The sequence below is a fragment of the Rhinatrema bivittatum genome, chromosome 12 (assembly GCF_901001135.1).
Source record: "Rhinatrema bivittatum chromosome 12, aRhiBiv1.1, whole genome shotgun sequence".
Lineage (NCBI taxonomy): Eukaryota > Metazoa > Chordata > Amphibia > Gymnophiona > Rhinatrematidae > Rhinatrema > Rhinatrema bivittatum.
In genome coordinates, this window is record NC_042626.1 from 83693398 (window position 1) to 83711718 (window position 18321).

The 18321-nt window shown below is 48.0% G+C and overlaps 1 protein-coding gene across 7 annotated transcripts in view; it reads left to right on the top strand.

The window, feature by feature from the left end:
* SNX11 (sorting nexin 11) overlaps positions 1–18321 on the top strand; it is a 313669-nt gene that overhangs the window by 169063 nt on the left and 126285 nt on the right. The gene's annotated exons all lie outside the window — the stretch shown is intronic.

An 18321-nucleotide genomic window follows, 5' to 3' on the forward strand; every position in this document is an offset into this window, starting at 1 on the left:
TACTTGAAGCGTCCCGCCTATTGCTACACGCACAGCGATAGGCGCCCGTGGCTACGCGCACATTGCTAGGCGCAAGTTCTTAGGCGCCCGTTTATAGGCGCACATTGTTAGGCGCACGTTGCTGAGCGCTGGTTTCCAGCACCTGCTTTTCGCGCACAGCGCAGACTCTTATTGAGTTCACCAGCGGCATGGAGCGTAAGAGTGACCAGGCTTCGGCAGTGCCGGCACCTCCAGAATCAGGCATCAATCTCTGCTCTGCATGCAACCTCAGGGCCACACAGAATGAGGATGCAGACTCCCTATGTGCCCAATGTGAAGAGGCCCTGGGAGTCCCGGGCCAGGGTCTGTCACAGCCCAGCGTTCTTGCTGGTTCCTCCGGGAACACTCCGGAGCCAGCATGCAGCGGGGAGCAGCCAGTGAACCAGGGGGGCCTGGTTCCCATGCGGCCAGATATGGCTTCGATCTCCTGGGTGGATTTGTTCAAAGGGATTCATACCTTTGTCACGATGCATTCAGCTCCCCGACCGGGTCCGTATGTCCAGAATGACCCGGCCCCTGGACCCTCGCGGCCTAGGCGCGGCCACTCGCCACCTGATAGCCCCAATGAGGGGGATTCAGACTACCCGGCAGAAGAAGATGAGCCCCCCGAGGAGGGAGAGCTTCCCTCAGGGGTAGAACCTTATCGGACCATGCGGCGCTTCTTTCCCAGAGCAGATCTTCCAGACCTGATCTCGCAATGCCTGTCGGAACTGGCCCTTCCGGGCCATGACACCCCAGGGGAACCTAGAGTGAACCCCCTGTTAGAGGGCCTGCGCCAAACTTCTCACCACTTTCCCCTCCTACAAGTGGCACAGCAGCTAATTGACCTGGAATGGGTGGCACCGGAGGCTCCATTCAAGGGGGGTCGGGCCTTGGCTGGCATGTACCCCTTAGCCCCGGCGATTAAGGACATGTTGGCGTGCCCTCAGGTAGACGCCATAGCACAATTGCGAAGCGCACCACCATCCCGGTGGAAGGAGGGACGGCCTTCAAGGATACACATGACCGGCGTCTAGACGCCAACCTGAAGCAGGCCTTTGAAGTTGCAGCCATGTCCCTACGAATTGCGACTTGCTGCACGGTGGTGACGCGTTCCTGCTTATCTCAGGCTTGGAACAACGCCCCGGGAGAGGGGATGGAATCAGCCCTCTCATTCCTTACTGACGCAGCCTCCGACCTCGTCCGTACGGCAGCCAAGGGAGTGTCATCCTCAGTGGCAGCCAGGAGGCAGCTCTGGCTACGTAACTGGTCGGCCGACTCCTCTTCCAAGACACGTCTCACGAGAATGCCCTTCGAGGGATCTCTCCTGTTCGGCAGCGACCTGGAGAAGCTGGCCAATAAATGGGGCGCTTCTCCTTTACCTCGTCTACCAGAAGACAGGCCACACAGGAGGCAGCGCCAGTCTTCCAGACCACCCAGAGGTAGAACCTCTCAGCGCTTCAACCCTTACGGGACTCGCTACCAGGCACCTCGGTCGCAAGCCAGGAACCAGTCCTTTCGGCCAAGCACAATAAGAGGGGAGCCGGCTCGGGTTCCGGCCCCGGCCATACCCCACAATGACAATCAGCCGGCCCATCCGGGGGTAGCAGCCATAGGGGGGGCAGGCTGACCCTCTTTTACCGCAGGTGGGCCGCGATTACCTCGGACCAGTGGGTCCTCACCATCATCCGAGAAGGGTACTACCTGGACTTTCTTCGGCTCCCGCCAGACAAATTTGTGGAATCTCCTTGTTCACCCCTCAAGAGGGCGGCGCTAGATGTTACCCTACAGAGGCTTCTTTCCCTCAAGGCCATTATTCCAGTGCCTGCAGGGGAGATAAATTCTGGGCATTATTCCATTTATTTCATAGTGCCCAAGAAGGAGGGCACTTTCCGGCCCGTCCTGGACCTCAAGTCAGTCAACCGCTACCTACGGGTACCCAGCTTTCGCATGGAAACCCTGCGATCTGTCAAAAGTACTGGGAAAACTGCCTTGCAGCCATCAACTCCCTCCTTACTAACCTTCACCTTGCCCTTAACACTAACAAAACCGAACTCCTACTCATCTCTTCGCAACCCCCCCCCCCCCCCCCCTGTCTAATGACTCCAAACTCAACCTTCTCACAGCTCAACCATCAGTTAGAGACCTCGGAGTGCTTCTTGATCACGAACTAAGCATGAAACCCTACAATCAACTCCATTCTCAAAGCAGGTTTCTTCAAACTCCACGTTCTTAAAAAACTCCGACCCCCTACTATACACCCAAGATCTCCGCACAGTGATCCAAGCCACCATCACTTCCAAACTAGACTACTGCAACACACTCCTCCTAGGGCTACCCATGTCTACAATAAAACCTCTCCAAATGTTGCAAAATGCTACCGCAAGACTTATCACTAACACACGTAAACACGAACACATTACCCCTATCCTCAAAGAGCTCCATTGGCTCCCCATTCTTTCCCGTATACACTACAAAACCCTGACCATAGTACACAAGTCTATACACACCCACAATTCCAACTGGCTTGACTTTCCATTCAATGCCCCCCAATCCACTCGAACCACCAGATCTGCCAGCAAAGGCACCCTACACGTACCTTCCCTGAAAACAGCTCATCTCTCCTCCACCCGTGACCGCGCCCTTTCCATTGCTGGTCCTGCCCTCTGGAACTCCCTTCCCGTCCACATGCACCTTGAACCATGTGTGATCAAATTTAAAAAGAAACTAAAAACACTATTGTTCAACCAAGTTTACTCAGAATAGTTCCTCCCCCCCTCACCATTCCTTACATCTCCCCATGGTGACCTCCCATTCCTTATATTAAGGAGCTAATTACATTGTAAATTGTTTCTTATTCTTGTTGTTTTTTAAGCTATTTTCCATACTGCCCTTGGTTAACCCCCCCCCCCCTCCCAGTTCTCCTTCCCTGTTGATATGTATTTTCAAACCTTTTGTTAGAATGTGAACTGGTATGATGTCCCCACTAATACCGGTATATAAAAGTTCCTAAATAAATAAATAAATACAGCCAGGGGAGTTTCTCACATCCCTAGATCTGTCAGAAGCCTACCTGCATATCCCAATCCATCGGGATCATCAGCGCTACCTACGTTTCAAAGTCTTGGACCAACACTTTCAGTTTCGGGCGTTACCCTTCGGGTTAGCCACAGCGCCGCGGATCTTTACCAAGGTCATAGTAGTACTGGCGGCGGCCTTCAGGAAGGAGGGAATTCTCGTCCATCTCTACCTGGACGATTGGTTGATCAGGGCAAAATCGCCAGAAGAGAGCCATCGGGCAACCAGCCGAGTGATTGCTCTTCTAGAGAACCTAGGCTGGGTAGTAAACTTAAACAAAAGTTCCCCACAGCTGTCTCAGTCGAAGGAATACCTAGGAGTCCTATTCAACACTCAGGCAGACAGATTCAGCTTGACTTCCAAAAGATGAGAAAAGCTCAAGAATCGTCTGCAGGCCCTGCTGCGCGCCGTCCGGCCCACAGCTTGGGATTACCTACAAGTCCTCTGTCTGATGGTATCCACTCTGGAGGTGATACCATGGGCACGGGCGCATATGAGGCCGTAACAACGCGCCCGCCTATCCCGGTGGAGCCCGCGATCACAAACTTACACCGTACACCTACCTCTACCAGCCAGGGTACGGAATCAGCTGCAATGGTGGCTGCAGCAATGCCACAGGAGCCGGGGGTCCAGGATGTCCTCTCCGACCTGGACCCTGCTCACAACAGACGCCAGCCTGAGCGGCTGGGGCGCACATTGCAAAGGACTCACCACCCAAGGGCGATGGAGCAGAGAAGAGTCAGGATGGAACATCAACCGACTAGAGGCACGGGCAGTCAGGCTAGCGTGCCTGCGACTGGCCCACAGACTGCGACACAGAGCAGTCAGAGTGATGTCAGACAACGCCACCATGGTGGCATACATCAACCGACAGGGCGGAACCAGAAGCCAACAGGTATCACTAGAAATGACTCCCCTGATGATTTGGGCAGAAGCAAATCTCCAGGACATCTCCGCCGTCCACATCGCCGGGAAGGACAACACCGCGGCGGACTTCCTCAGCAGAGAAAGTCTACATCCTGGGGATTGGCAACTGTCACCCACGGCGTTCCAGATGATTGTGAATCAGTGGGGGACCCCGGGCATGGACCTACTAGCGGACAGGTCCAACGCTCAAGTATCCAGATATTTCAGCTGCAGGTGGGATCCTCTGTCTCAGGGGATCGATGCACTGGTGCAACCATGGCCCCAGGGGATTCTGCCCTACGCTTTTCCGCCATGGCCCCTGCTGGGTGCCATTATACACAGGATTCAGCGGCACAGAGGCCTGGTTCTTCTAGTGGCCCCGGACTAGCCAAGAAGACCCTGGTACGCAGACATGAGAAGATTGCTCGCAGGGACTCCACTACCCCTGCCGCCGCACAGGGACCTGCTGCGCCAAGGTCCCATACTCCACGAGGATCCGGCTCAATTCTCTCATGGTCTGGCCATTGAGAGGGCTAGACTGAAGACATGAGGATATTCAGGACCGGTAATAGATACCCTCCTCAGAGCACGCAAGTTCTCCACACCGCTAACTTATATAAGGATCTGGAGAGTATTTGACGCTTGGTGCGAAGCTCATGGCACCAATCCACATGCCGCTATGATTCCTATCATTTTGGACTTCCTGCAAGATGGTCTTCAGAAGGGTCTGTCCCTCAATTCCATCAAGGTCCAAGTGGCAGCACTTTCCTGCTACGGTCCACGGAGTGACGGCAATAGCATCACCACACACCCAGACGTTTCACGTTTCCTGAAAGGAGTCAAACACATTCGTCCGCCACTGAAGTGGCCCATACCTCTGTGGAACCTCAACCTAGTTTTGGACTTTCTAGCGGGACACGCCTTCCGTCCACTTCGAGGCCTGTCCCTCCGTTTGTTAACCTTGAAGATGGTGTTCCTGCTGGCTGTTTGCTCCGCACGCCGTGTCTCCGAGCTATAAGCACTGTCTTGCCGTGATCCGTTTCTCCGAATCACGCCAGAAGCCATCCATCTGCGCACAGTTCCTTCCTTCTTACCCAAAGTAGTTTCGCACTCCCACCTCAACCAAACCATCTCTTTACCTACCACAGACGGTTTGAAGAAGTCAGAAGAAGGTCGAGTTCTACGCCATCTCGACATAGGCAGGCTACTGCCCAGATACCTGGAAGTGTCCGAAGCAATACGAAAGACGGACCATCTGTTCATTCTACACAGCGGGAAGAAGCAAGGGGAAGCAGCCTCAAGGGCAACTATCGCCCGCTGGGTCAAAGAAGTTATCAAGGCAGCCTACGTAGACACGGGTAAACCACCGCCTCTACAGGTCAAGGCTCACTCTACCAGAGCGCAAGCGGCCTCTTGGGCAGAAACGCGGATGCTGTCGCCTGCTGAGATATGTAAAGCGGCAACGTGGTCCTCCCTCCATACCTTCTCCAGATTCTACCGTCTGGATGTCCAGGCCAGGGAGGACACAGCATTTGCGAGGGCAATCCTACACGGACCTCGGGCAGCCTCCCGCCCAGTCCAGGAGTAGTTTTTGTACATCCCACTTGTTTTGAGTCCATCTGCTACACACTAGGAAATGTAGAGATTACTTACCTGATAATCTTGTTTTCCTTAGTGTATGCAGATGGACTCAGCATCCCGCCCAGCTGCCGGTATACATGGGATTTCACAGGCTCAAGGTAAAGCCATGTTTTACTACATAGGGCATCCACCCTGCCGGGTGTCGACGCCTTCCGGTTGAGAATCCTGGCGGTCTCCTTCCTGTGGGGGTATATGTACCCGTGCTGACGTCAGATCAGTCTCCAACTGCTAGCACGAGCACACTATACCCACTTGTTTTGAGTCCATCTGCATACACTAAGGAAAACGAGATTATCAGGTAAGTAATCTCTACATTTTCTTCTCTAGGGCACCTGGTAGTATTGTTTATGTGGCACCAGGGAGTAATCTACTCCTATAGATGAACTGTTTTAGGTGAAGTTGAAGCATGCCCAAGCATGCCACAAACGTAGACCAACCTGCTTGCGGCAATAGTTTTATGTAACAGGTTGTTATAATTGTAAACCGGAGTGAAGGCTACCCTGCTCTACCTCGGTATATAAAAAATGCTAAATAAATAAATAAATATGAAGCTATGGGAGCTGGTGCATGTGAAAAATGGATTGTGTGTTTGTGAGAGAGGGAGCCTGTGTGTAGGAGGGTGAGAGAGGGAGCCAGTGTGCAGGGGTGGGTGAGAGACATAAGTAGCCGGTGTGAGGGTGTATTCGTGAGAGAGAAAAAGAGCCTGTGTGGTGTGTGTGCGAGAAAGGGAGCCTGTATGAGGGGGTATGTATGTATACTAGAGAAGAAGGAAACCTGTGTGTGTGTGAGAGAGAGGGACGCAGGGAGCCTGGGTGAGGGGACAGTACTGTGAGAGGGGTAAAACTGGGAGTGGAGAAATAAGTGGAAGGGATTGAGCCTAGAGGGGGAGGGGTGATAGTGGCAGGTAGAAGAGCTGGGGCCTGAGAGGGCAAAGTGAGACTGGCCAGGGAGTAGGGAGAGCAGGTGGAAGAGACACTCTTACAGTGGACTTCTAGGGAAATTCTGCTCAAAATATTTCAAACTCTGCATCTTTAAGTAATTTTTTTCTGTATTACATTTTAAATTTATTACTTATACTGTCATGTATATTTTATTATTTTGACCAATATAAAATATGCAGAAGTTTGTAGAATTTAAAAATTTTTTGTGCAGAATTCCCCTAGGAGTAAGCAAACTAGCCACTGGTATTGAAGATTCTTTGAGATACTAACACTTTTTTAAAAGCTAAATGCTCACATGTGGTAGTGTCATATATATGGTATCCCTTTTTTCAGTTTTCCTGGACATTTAAAGAATAAGGGGTTTTTTGACTTGTGATTTGTGGGCTTAGCCTGATAATCATATCGAATGTCGGTATATAAAAAAAATAAATAAATTCTGTTTGGGATACCAGCACACTCTGAGGTCTGGGCATATTGAATTATTTTTGACAAAATAATTGAATTATTTTTGACAAAATAATAAGAACCCTTACACCATAAACCCATCGCCACAGATGTTTGCTTCTAAACTACTAATATTCACGTTATTATGTTATGTTATTTCTCTGCAGTTTCTTTTCTCGCTTTTCTTTAGTTATTTCTCTAGTTTTTATTCTCTGCAATCCCTTCCCCCCTCCCTGTTATATGTAATTTCTACCTTCAGTTTGCTGTAAACCGATATGATGTACCCACTAATATCGGTATAGAAAAGCTTCTAAATAAATAAAATATTGAACAATATTTCTCATCTATGAAACATCTATAAATTGTGGAACATTTATAAATAATTTGAGAACAGTTGTGGGATTACGTCACCTTCTATTTATTTATTTATTTAACATTTTTATATACCGAAATTCATGTAGCAAAGTTACATATCACTTCAGTTTACATTAGAACATTAACAAGCATGTAAGAATGTAATCTGAAGACTAAAATTAAATTTCATGCATCAAATTTAGGCATAAACCACAGCTACTTATTTATTTATTTGTGGTTTTTATATACCGGACTTCGTAGGATAACATCAGTTCGGTTTACATTATAACTTCAAAATCAGCAAAACAGAGGCTTTACATAGAACTTATAGGAAAACAGTGAATAAAACAAAATTAAATAAACTATATAATGAACGAGGCTTAAATAGAGAGACTTAAATAGAGGTTGTTGAATAACTGAGATGGTATTGAGAGAAATGGTTGGGGGATGGAGTGGGGGGAAAGAAAGAAAGGGGTAGAGGGAGGATGAAGATGGACGGAATGTATAGAGGGGATAGGGGTTGTATATTGCATATAGGGAGGGGAATGAAGAGTTGAAAGGGTTGCATGGGGGAGGGAAAGAAGGAGTTGCAAAGATTGCAAGGAACTATTTACAATAGATGCATTGGGGAGGAAGTCGCATATATGATTAAACTATATACAGAGTGTATGTTATTGAAGATATGTAAGTCAAGGCATGAAGTTGAAAATCCAAGATGGTAGCAACTAAGAGAGGGAGTTATCTTATGAGGGATCGTAAAGTTAGAACTGAGGGATCTGTTAGGGGCAGGGACGTGGAAGAGGAGGGGTGGTGAGGGTAGAGGCATTGTGTGGCAGGGAGAGTGTTTTGTTGGCAAAGAAGATTGAAGGGTGAGCAAAATGAGTGAGTTTTGGTGATATGTACTATTTGAATGCCTTCGTGAAAAGCCATGTTTTGAGTTTTCGTTTAAATGTTTTATGGCAAGCCTCTTGGCGTAGATCAACTGGCATAGTGTTCCAAAGGGTTGGTCCTGATACAGAGAGTAGATAAGCTCTAGTTGCGGCCAGTTTGGTGGTTTTGTGAGAGAGGGTTAGGATGGCTGCATGATATTGGTGTCTTGTGGGTCTCTTGGCTTGGTGGAATTTAAGGGAACCGTTAAGCCAGTACATTTCTGGGTTGTAAAGGGCTTTGTGAATGAGAGAGAGGGATTTGTACTGAATACGAGAAGTAATAGGGAGCCAGTGAAGGTTCATGAGTATGGGGGTTATATGCTCATTTCTGCGTGTGTTGGTTATGATTCGAGCAGTGGTGTTTTGTAGAATTTGTAAGGGTTGTGTGACATTCTTAGGTAACCCCAAGAGGAGGGAGTTACAGTAGTCAAGTTTGGATAAAATTGTTGCTTGAAGTACAGTGCGGAAGTCAGTGGGGTGTAGAAGAGGTTTCAGTTTTGTGAGGGTTTGGAGTTTGAAGAAGGGTTTGGAGTTTGAAGAAGCCATCCTTACTTGCTGCTAACATCCTTACTTGCTGCTAACATCCGCTTTGAGGTGTAGCTGAAATTCTTTCTGAATAGTAATAAACTGGAACTGCATATGGTGTAGCTGTTAACCTGGTTATGCCTATTGTGGAAGCTGGAACTTTATTCTCTGTTTAGTTTTACAGCTATTGCTTGGAATTGTTTTGCAGTCTCTCTTCTAACAGTAAAACAGTAAAATACAGGAGCAGGATGCATTATAGATAGGGAGAAGAGTTCAAATCATGGTGTGCTATAGCATCCATGAGGCACATAACTGAAACTACAGAAACAGTTTAGATACAGGCAGCCACTGGCAGAAGTGGTATTCTCAGAGGACAAGCAGGATGTTAGTCTCCACACATGAGTAACATCATAAGATGAAGCCCCGACATGGAAAACTTATGTCAAAGTTTCTAGAACTTGGCACACTGAGCATGCCCAGCATGCCCTATACCATGGGCTAGATTTTAAAAGCCCTGCGCGCGTAGGCGCACCTATTTTGCATAGGTCGCCGGTGCGCACAAAGCCCCGGGACGTGCGTAAGTCCCAGGGCTTCATAAAAGGGGTGGGGGGGTGCGTGTCGGCAGTCTGGGGGCGGGGCCGGGAGGGCGGTCCCGAGTCCCCTGGCACTGCGGCCTGTGCCGGGGGATGCCGAGGCAGCGCGCGCAAGTTACGCCTGCTTCAAGCAGGCGTATCTTGCACAACAAAAGGTAGGGGGGATTTAGGTAGGGCTGGGGGGTGGGGTAGATAGGGGAAGGGAGGAGAAGGTAGGGGGACGTGGAAGGGAACGGAGGCAGGCTGCACGGCTCGGCGCACGCAGGCTGCCGATTTTGCGCAGCCTTGCATGCGCCGACCCAGGATTTTATAAGATACGTGCGGCTACGCGCGTATCTTATAAAATCCGGCGTACTTTTTTAAGATCTACCTCCATATGTTCACGCGGGTCCCTTTCTAGTTTCTCTTTTTCCGCAAAGCTGTAAGCGGCGTGGTATGAGTGAACTCACTTTGGCTTTTTGGCCTTTTGGAAAACTTCTTTTTTTCTTAGCATCCAGTCAGATGAATCCTGAACAAGTGGGTTATGCACCTTTACCAGCAGATGGAGACTGAGCAAAGTGATGTCCTAGTATATACACCCCTGCAGTGAGATCAGCCTGCCAGTATTCTCCATCTCCAGCAGATGGTGGATGTGCATCTCCCTACTGGGGATTGCTTAGATTAAAAAAAAAAAAAAAAGAAATGAAAATTTGCCCCACTCTCCTGCGGTGATACCAACAGATCCCTCCCCCAATTGAGAATTCCTGAGGTCATTTCTGTGGTCCCTCAGATGAGTGCCTTGGTCCGGTAGCTGGTTTTGCAGGCAGCGTGGACTTAGCTGTTAAGCAGTTGAAAGGCAGCAGGTACAAGAATCAGAGCACAGCTTTGGCAAATGCCCTCTCCTCCTGCAGCCGGAGATTGTCTCTGTACTCAACCAGGTAAGGCTGAGATCAGGTAAGCTTAAAAAAAAAATACAGAGACAGAGGAGAGAATGTTTTGTTGTAGGGCTTTCCTCGGTCTCTGTGATCAGCACATTGTTCCGATGTGCGTCCGTCTTTGTGGGAGGTTGAAGGACATGGGCAGCCTGGCGTGTTGAGCAGCTTCTGTAAGCTAGGCCCTGCTCTAAGTCTTGTTCACTGCATGCCACATGGTAGGCCTCAACAGCGTTTCGCTTGCTTTCTTTAGGCTGTGCTCTACAGGATTGTCAGTTCGGTGTGTGCATCTAGCTGTGTGTCCAAGTTGTGCGTCCAGTTTTTCGACGCTTAGGCAGGCCTAGTAGACTGTGCGTCCAAGTTAAGCGGTGCCTTTCCTAGGAACGCCTAGACATTGGGACGTCTAGGTGTTGGATGCCTAGAATTTTTGGATGCCAAAAAAAAAACAAACTAGATGCATGCATCCAGTCACTGTTCAGCGCACTGCTGGCATAATGACACTTATATCTGAGAAAGCTAAGCACCTTTCGCTCTGCACTGCCTGTCCTATTCTGGCATCTCAATCAGGAGTACTCGCTGACTAGTGCCAGCGCTGTTTGGAGGTTCAGGGAGAATTATCTCTTTGAGTTCTCTAAGCCTGGTTCTTCCCAGCCGGATGTAGGTCTGGCTAATGACTTCAGGTGGGGCGCCTGATTTTGGAATTCTTAACTGGTTTTTCAGCAGGGGAATGCAGCTCAGTGAGTATGCCTCAGGTACCTCCTGGTCTGGATACTTCTACATTTTCATGGGTAGAATTTTTCCAGAGATTGCAATCTTTTCTTCAGGTGCAGTCCTCAACCCCATCTAATGTTCCCAGGGCAGAGTCACAGGTGCAAAGAGGTACTCCTAGATCGGCGGCGGGACTACCTGATAGAGATCCGGATGGCACGGATGATGACGTGGATCCTGATTCTCTTGAGGATAGTGACATTTCTTCTGGATTAGAGCCATATAGGACTATGCTATGGTTCTTCCATAGAGATGAACTGCTGGCCTTGATTTCCCAGATCTTAAAAATGCTGGGTGTATCTGGAGCAAGTTCCACATCTGAGCCAAAGAAGAATCCCATTTTGGTTTCTCTGTGTAAAACCTCTTGTTTTTTCCTTGTGATGAAGGCAATTCAAGAACTGATTAATCTTGTGGGCCACCCCAGAGGCTAATTTCAAAGAAGGTCAAATTTTTTGGAAGGCCTGTACCTTTTGGATCAGGTAGCGAGAGCGTTTAAGTTTTCCAAAGATGGATGCACTTGTATGTGCAGTCTCCAAGCTGATGACTATCCCCATGGAGGGAGGAGCGGCCTTGAAGGATGTACACGATAGGAGAATTGAAACTATCCTTAAGCAGGTATTTGAAGCAGTGGCAATGACTTGTTGTTCCCTGGTGGATCGCTCTTTTTTACTTCTCTCTCAAGAGGTTGATGACTCTGGGTTGAATTTTAGGGCAGTTATAGAACTTCTTGGCAGATTCAGGCTGCGATTTGGTCCGCACCTCAGCTGGAGGGATGGCTTCAGTAATAGTGGTCGGGAGTCAATTATGGCAGAGAAATTGGTTGGCTGATAAGACCTCCAAGGCTAACCTCATGAAATTGCCCTTTAAAGGCTTACTCTTGTTTGGGAGCAAGTTGGAGAAACTGGCCAGTAAGTGGGGTGAATCACTGGTTCTTTGATTACAAGGGGATAAGAAGAAGTTGCCATACTCCTTTAGCATGGGACATCATGCTAAGGGATCCAAGCGTTTTCGACCCTATAGAGGAGCGACCTTTCAGAAGACTCAACCTTTTGGTAGGTCTCAGTCCTTTCATCCCAGACAGACCAGAAAGGCTGTAGGCTCAGGTAGTGGATTCTCCCAATGAAGGTTTGCTGACCCACCTGCAGAAGCAGGAGATAGAAGAGAGAAAGGCATCCCCCTATCAGAGGTGATATGAGAAGGATATGCGCTGGAGTTTCGCAGTATTCCTCGGGACATGTTCATGGGCTCTCCCTGCCACTCCCCACAGAAGAAGCAGTCAGTGAAGGATACATTGGCAAGACTCCTCAGTATGAGAGCTGTGATTTCGGTGCCCACGTCTAAAAAAAAAATATGGGGTGATATCCTTTTGTCCCATCATGAATCTCAAGGGTGTCAACAGTCATCTGCAGGTGACGCATTTTCGCATGGAAACCTTACCTCGATGATAATAGCCATACAGTTGGGGGAATTTCTGACCTCTTTGGACCTATCTGAAGTGTATCTTCACATTCCCATTCAATTAGAGCATCCATGCTTTCTGCGGTTCACAGTTCTGGGACACCATTATCAATTTCAGACATTGCCTTTTAGCTCCCAGTACCTTTTCCAAGGTAATGGTGGTAGTTGCGGCAGAACTGAGAACGGATGGAATCCTAGTACCACCCATATTTGGATGACTGACCGTATTCGAGCTAAGTCACTGGAGGAGAGCCGCCTGATGACCCGCAAGGTGGTCTTTCTGTTGCAGGAGCTCGGGTGGGTTGTAAACCTGATCAAGAGCAGTCTTCAATCTTCTCAGTCGCTGGATTACCTTGGGGTTCAGTTCAACACGAAGCAGGGTAAGGTTTTCTGCCGGAAGCTCGTATTCGGAAGCTGATGGCACAGCTGCGTCTATTTATGAACACTTTGTCTGACCATATGGTCCTACCTGCAGGTACTTGGTTTAATGGCTGCAACCCTGGAAGTGGTACCATGGGCAAGAGCGCATATGCATCTTCTTCAGCGCTCCCTGTTGTCTCTGTGGAACCTACAATCTCTGGACTATTTGATTCAGCTCCAATTGCTGATGGAGGTCTCCTCCCGACTGCAGTGGTGGCTAAAGCTGGATCATCTAAGGAAGGGGATTTCCCTGGCACCACCGGATTGGTTAGAGCTCACGATGGATGTTAGCCTCCATGGTTAGAGAGCTCACTGTCAGGAGCTGTCAGCGCAGAGTAGTCTCTCTGGAACATCAATTATTTGGAAGCCAGGGCAGTCTAGCTGGCATGTTTGCAGTTTGGCAACAGGTCGTGCATTTTGGATAATGTCGGACAACGCAGTGACACTGGGAGGAACCAATAAGTGTTGCAACTTATGGAATGGATTGAACTACATCTCCAGATGATCTCAGCCTTGTATATAGCAGGAAAAGACAATGTAAGAGCAGACTTTCTCAGCAGGGAAAGTCTGGACCCAGGAGAATGGGCAATATCAAACGAGGGGTTTCAGCTGATTCTGGATCACTGGGGGTCTCCCGTTTCTAGACCTGATGGCAACTTCTCGCAATGAGAAAATTCCATGATTCTTCAGTTGCAGGAGAGGGGCAAAGTCATTGGGGATTGATGCCTGGGTGCAAGCGTGGCCAGAAGACAAGTTGCTGTATGCCTTTCCTCCATGGTCCATGTTGGGCAGATTAATCCGAAGGATCGAGCGCCACAGAGGGATGGTACTCTTGGTTGCTCCGGATTGGCCCAGAAGACTGTGGTATGCAGATCTGCAGCAGCTTCTATCTATTTTGTCTTACAATAGGGCCCTTGAAAGGGCTCACTTGCTGAAACATAGATACTCTGCGGCAGTGATTTCAACCTTGCTATGAGCCAATAAGTTCTCCACTTTCTTTTCCTATGTGCGGGATCAAGATACTTTTCCTTGTTCGGTCAAGATACCACTCATTTTGGAATATTTTTTTTATTAATTTTATTTTCCACTTTTCACACTTTTTTTTTTCAGTGCTTCAAAGTGGATTATACTGTAGGTATTTCCCTATCCCTCCATTGCCTGAGGCAATGGAGGGTAAAGTGACTTGCCTAAGGTCACAAGGAGTGACAGCAGGACTCAAACCCTGGTCTCCTAGTTCGTAGCCCACTGCTCTAACCACTAAGCTACTCCTCCACTCCAATTTTTGCAGGATGGCTTGAATAATGGTTTGGCACTTAATTCCTTTAAGGTACAAGTAGCGGCTCTTGCCTGCTTCAGAGGTCAGGTAAATGGCAGATCCTTGTCAGCTCATCCTGATGTGGCCTGTTTCCTGAAAGGAGTGAAACATCTTCGTCCTCCCTTGCGGTTTCTGGTACCCTTATGGAGTCTTAATTTGGTATTGGATTTCTTAGCAGGCCCTACATTTAAACCAATGCGTAATCTGAACATGCGGTTACTGACCTTAAAAATGGTGTTTCTTGTGGCAATTTGTTCTATGGGTATGGTTTCTGAACTGCAGGCCTTGTCTTGCCAGGAGCCATTCCGCCGAGTGACTCCAGGAGCAGTACAGCTGCGTACTGTTCCTTTTTTTTTTTTCTACCAAAGGTGGTCACTGACTTTCACTTGAATCAGTCCATCTCCCTGCCCTCTCCGGACAAAGAAAGATGTAGAGTATAGTCTGTTGCGACCCTTGAATGTCAAGAGATATATTGTCCGTATCTGGAGGTTGCTAAGCCTTTAAGGAAGATGGATCGCCTGTTTATCCTTCAACAAATAGCAGTTATCCCTCCTTTATTATTTTTTCTCATACCTAAAGATTAATTTAAGAGTACAGTATTCTTATATATGGATATCCTATTATTCATATAAATGGAATTTCCAATCCACGATCCAAATAGCATATATTATTTGAATCATGTAACCGAAACTTTATTGGCACCTACTAGCTAATTTATAATCCTAACCAGACTTATTTATGTGCCTATCTATAAACCGTTGTGATGGTATACTACTAAACGACGGTATAGAAAAGTTTTTTAAATAAATAAATAAATGGCGCTATTAGGCAGGGGAGAGCTGGCCTCATGGGCTACCATAGCTCGCTGGATTAAGGAGGTAGTCACAGCTGCATATGTGGATGCTGGGAAGCCATTACCTACTCAGGTCAGGGCTGATTTCATTAGAGCTCAAACAGTGTCATGGGCGGAAGTGAAGTTGTCTCCCTTCGACATTTGTCGAGCTGCGACATGATCCTCGTTACACGCTCTTTCCAGGTATTGTCTGAATGTGCAAGCCTGGGAGGATGCAGTCTTTGCATGCATGGTTTTGACTGGACCGCAGACAGCTTCCCGCCCTATTCAGGAGTAGCTTCGGTACATCCCACTTGTTCTGGATTCATCTGACTGGACGCTAAGAAGTGAGAAATTACTACTTAGCTACTTTTCTTTAGGACAGTCAAATGAATCTAGCTTCCCTCAATTGGCTGCCAAATGGTTGTATTATGGTCCTTCTAGATGACTACATGTTATAGGGATTACTGGTGTTCGTCCAGTCCCTAGACTAGTGTTAATACATTTTTGTCTGATGTCAATGTTTCCTTTTGGCTGAGTATTGAAATGGTTATCTGTTTAATCTAGTTTTGCTAGTCTATCCACAGTTGCTTTTGAAGAGAATACTGGTAGGCTGTTGTCACCACATGGGTATATATATTGTGATGTCAGTTTGCTCAGTCTTCATCTGCTGGTAGAGGTGCATAACCCACATGTACTGGATTCATTTGACTGTCCTAAAGGAAAGGAAATTATCAGGTAAGTAGTAATTTCTCATTTCTTGCTTTCCATGGGTTTTTTTCTTCGGTGTTCACTGGGTCCCTCTCTGTTTTCCCTTAGTGTTCCTAGTCAGGGTTTTCGATGCTTCTGGTAAATTTCCTTTTACAGTTTATTCCCCTGTGGTAGTGGTGCTTCAGTGCCCGCCAGCCATAGACACCCGCCATCATAGATTTTGATTTTGCGGCCCTTTTGTTTTGTCCTTTCATGACCACGTCTGGTTTTCGGTGATGCCCCCGGTGCCCAAGGACCATGTCCATTATGGACCCCCATGAGATAAGAACATAAGAAAATGCCATACTGGATCAGACCAAGGGTCCATCAAGCCCAGCATCCTGTTTCCAACAGTGGCCAATCCAGGCCATAAGAACCTGGCAAGTACCCAAACACTAAGTCTATTATGTGTCCTCTGTCAGAGGTTGTCGCTTATGCTCACAAATGACCCCAAAGGGACATCCAGCTCTGGCTTGACAGATGGAACAGCTCTTTGGGCCAAAGAAAACAGTCATTGGCATTGGCGGCATCTAAATCGATGGACCTCGGAGCTGCACTGATGGATATTGCATCATCGACATTAGTGGGACCATCTGCGGATAGGGACGTCAGAGACCAACCACCATCTCCTCCAGGCCAAGGATGTCTAGTGCCTCGGCACTGGGGAAAGACCGGGCCAAGCATCGAGGGAAACCGAAGTAGTATCATCGCCAGTCCCTGTCAATGCACTGGCTCATGCCGCGATGCCCAAGAAGTGACCGCAGGGTGAGGATCACCAGTCCACCATTTGTGCTGGGGGTCTACGACAGTCTCCACCAGTCCTGATGCCAGTCACCGATCTGCCTCGTGTGTCCGAAGAGGATCTGGCCACCCTTCCTTCCTCCCTCCCTTCCAGTATGTGTTGGCATCGAAAACATTCGAGGAGTTAGCATGGTGAGTCCAGCAGGGCACTTCAGGGCATCTGTTCTGTGGCACTGACTGCACTGGAGCCAGTACAGTCTGTCCAGAAACTGCTGCTGGAGAAGCTCACTGCACTTCTCAGTGCATTACCAACCCAGCTGGCGTCTGTTCATGGGACAGCTTCTGTACCCCAGTGGGCACAGATACTGCTTCCTACCAACATCTTGGTCATTGCTGGTTCCTCCTAGGAGGAAGCTCCACTTAAGCCATCAGATGCTAAGGCCTGTAGCCCCCATCTAACTTTGCTGGTGCCTGCACCTCTGGACGAAGGCTGAGCGCCTAGGGCCCCATCCCCTGTGCTTTATAGTGAGGATGAGGGTCCCTACAACCCCTGAAGGGGGGATGATAACTCAGAGTCCAGCTCTGAGGGTCTCCCCTCAGACCCTTCTCCTCAAGAAGAATGAAGGAAGTCTCCGCTTGAGGACTTTACCTTCGCAGGGTTTGTGAGGGAGATGGCGTGGAGTCGTAGCCTAGTGGTCAGAGCAATGGGCCCTGAACCAGGGAAGCCAGGGTTCAGTTCCCACTCAGGGATTGCTAAAGGCAAATTACCTCTCTCTCCAACACAAATAAATGCGGGGAATACCCTTTTTTTTTTTTTTTTTTTTTTTAATTTACAGGCCTCCAACCAAAAGGAAGAGCTGGACCAGAGATCTAGTTGAAGACATCCATAAGATAGGTAAGAAGGGAGAAGTGGTGTTCGTTGGTGACTTTAATATGCCAGATGTAGTCTGGAAAATCCCATCTGCAGAATCTAAAAATAGTAGAGCAATAGTGGATGCCATGCAAGTAACTTTGTTCAAACAAATGGTAATGGAACCCAAGAGAGAAGGAACTATACTCGACTTAGTGCTCACTAATGGAGATAATGTCTCTGATGTCCAGGTGGGCACCTACCTCAGCACCAGTGATCATCAAACGGTATGGTTTAATATCACTAAAAGAATAAGGAAAAGAAGCACGAAGACCCGAGTTTTACAGTTCAAAAACACGGACTTTGAGGAAATGGGGAAGTACCAAGAGGAAGAACTAAAAGGATGGGAGAACGAGCGAGATGTGGATCAGCAGTGGACCAATCTAAAAGGAGCAATCACCAAGGCAACTACTCTATATGTTAGAAATGTAAAGAAAAGCAAAAGAAAATTGAAACCTATCTGGTTCTCAAAGGAGGTGGCTGACAAAATTAAAGCTAAAAGAACAGCATTCAAGAAATATAAAAGATCCCAAAGGGAGGAGCACAAAGAAGAATATTTGATTCAACTGAGGGAGACAAAGAAATTAATCAAGTCGGCAAAAAGTCAAGCGGAAGAGAGGATTGCCAAGGAGATAAATGGTGACAAAACATTTTTCAGATACATCAGCGAAAAGAGAAAAGTCCAAAGTGGTATAGTGAAATTGAAAGGTGGAAATGATCAATGTGTGGAGAGAGACGAAGAAATGGCAGAAATATTAAACGAATACTTCAGCTCTGTGTTCACTAA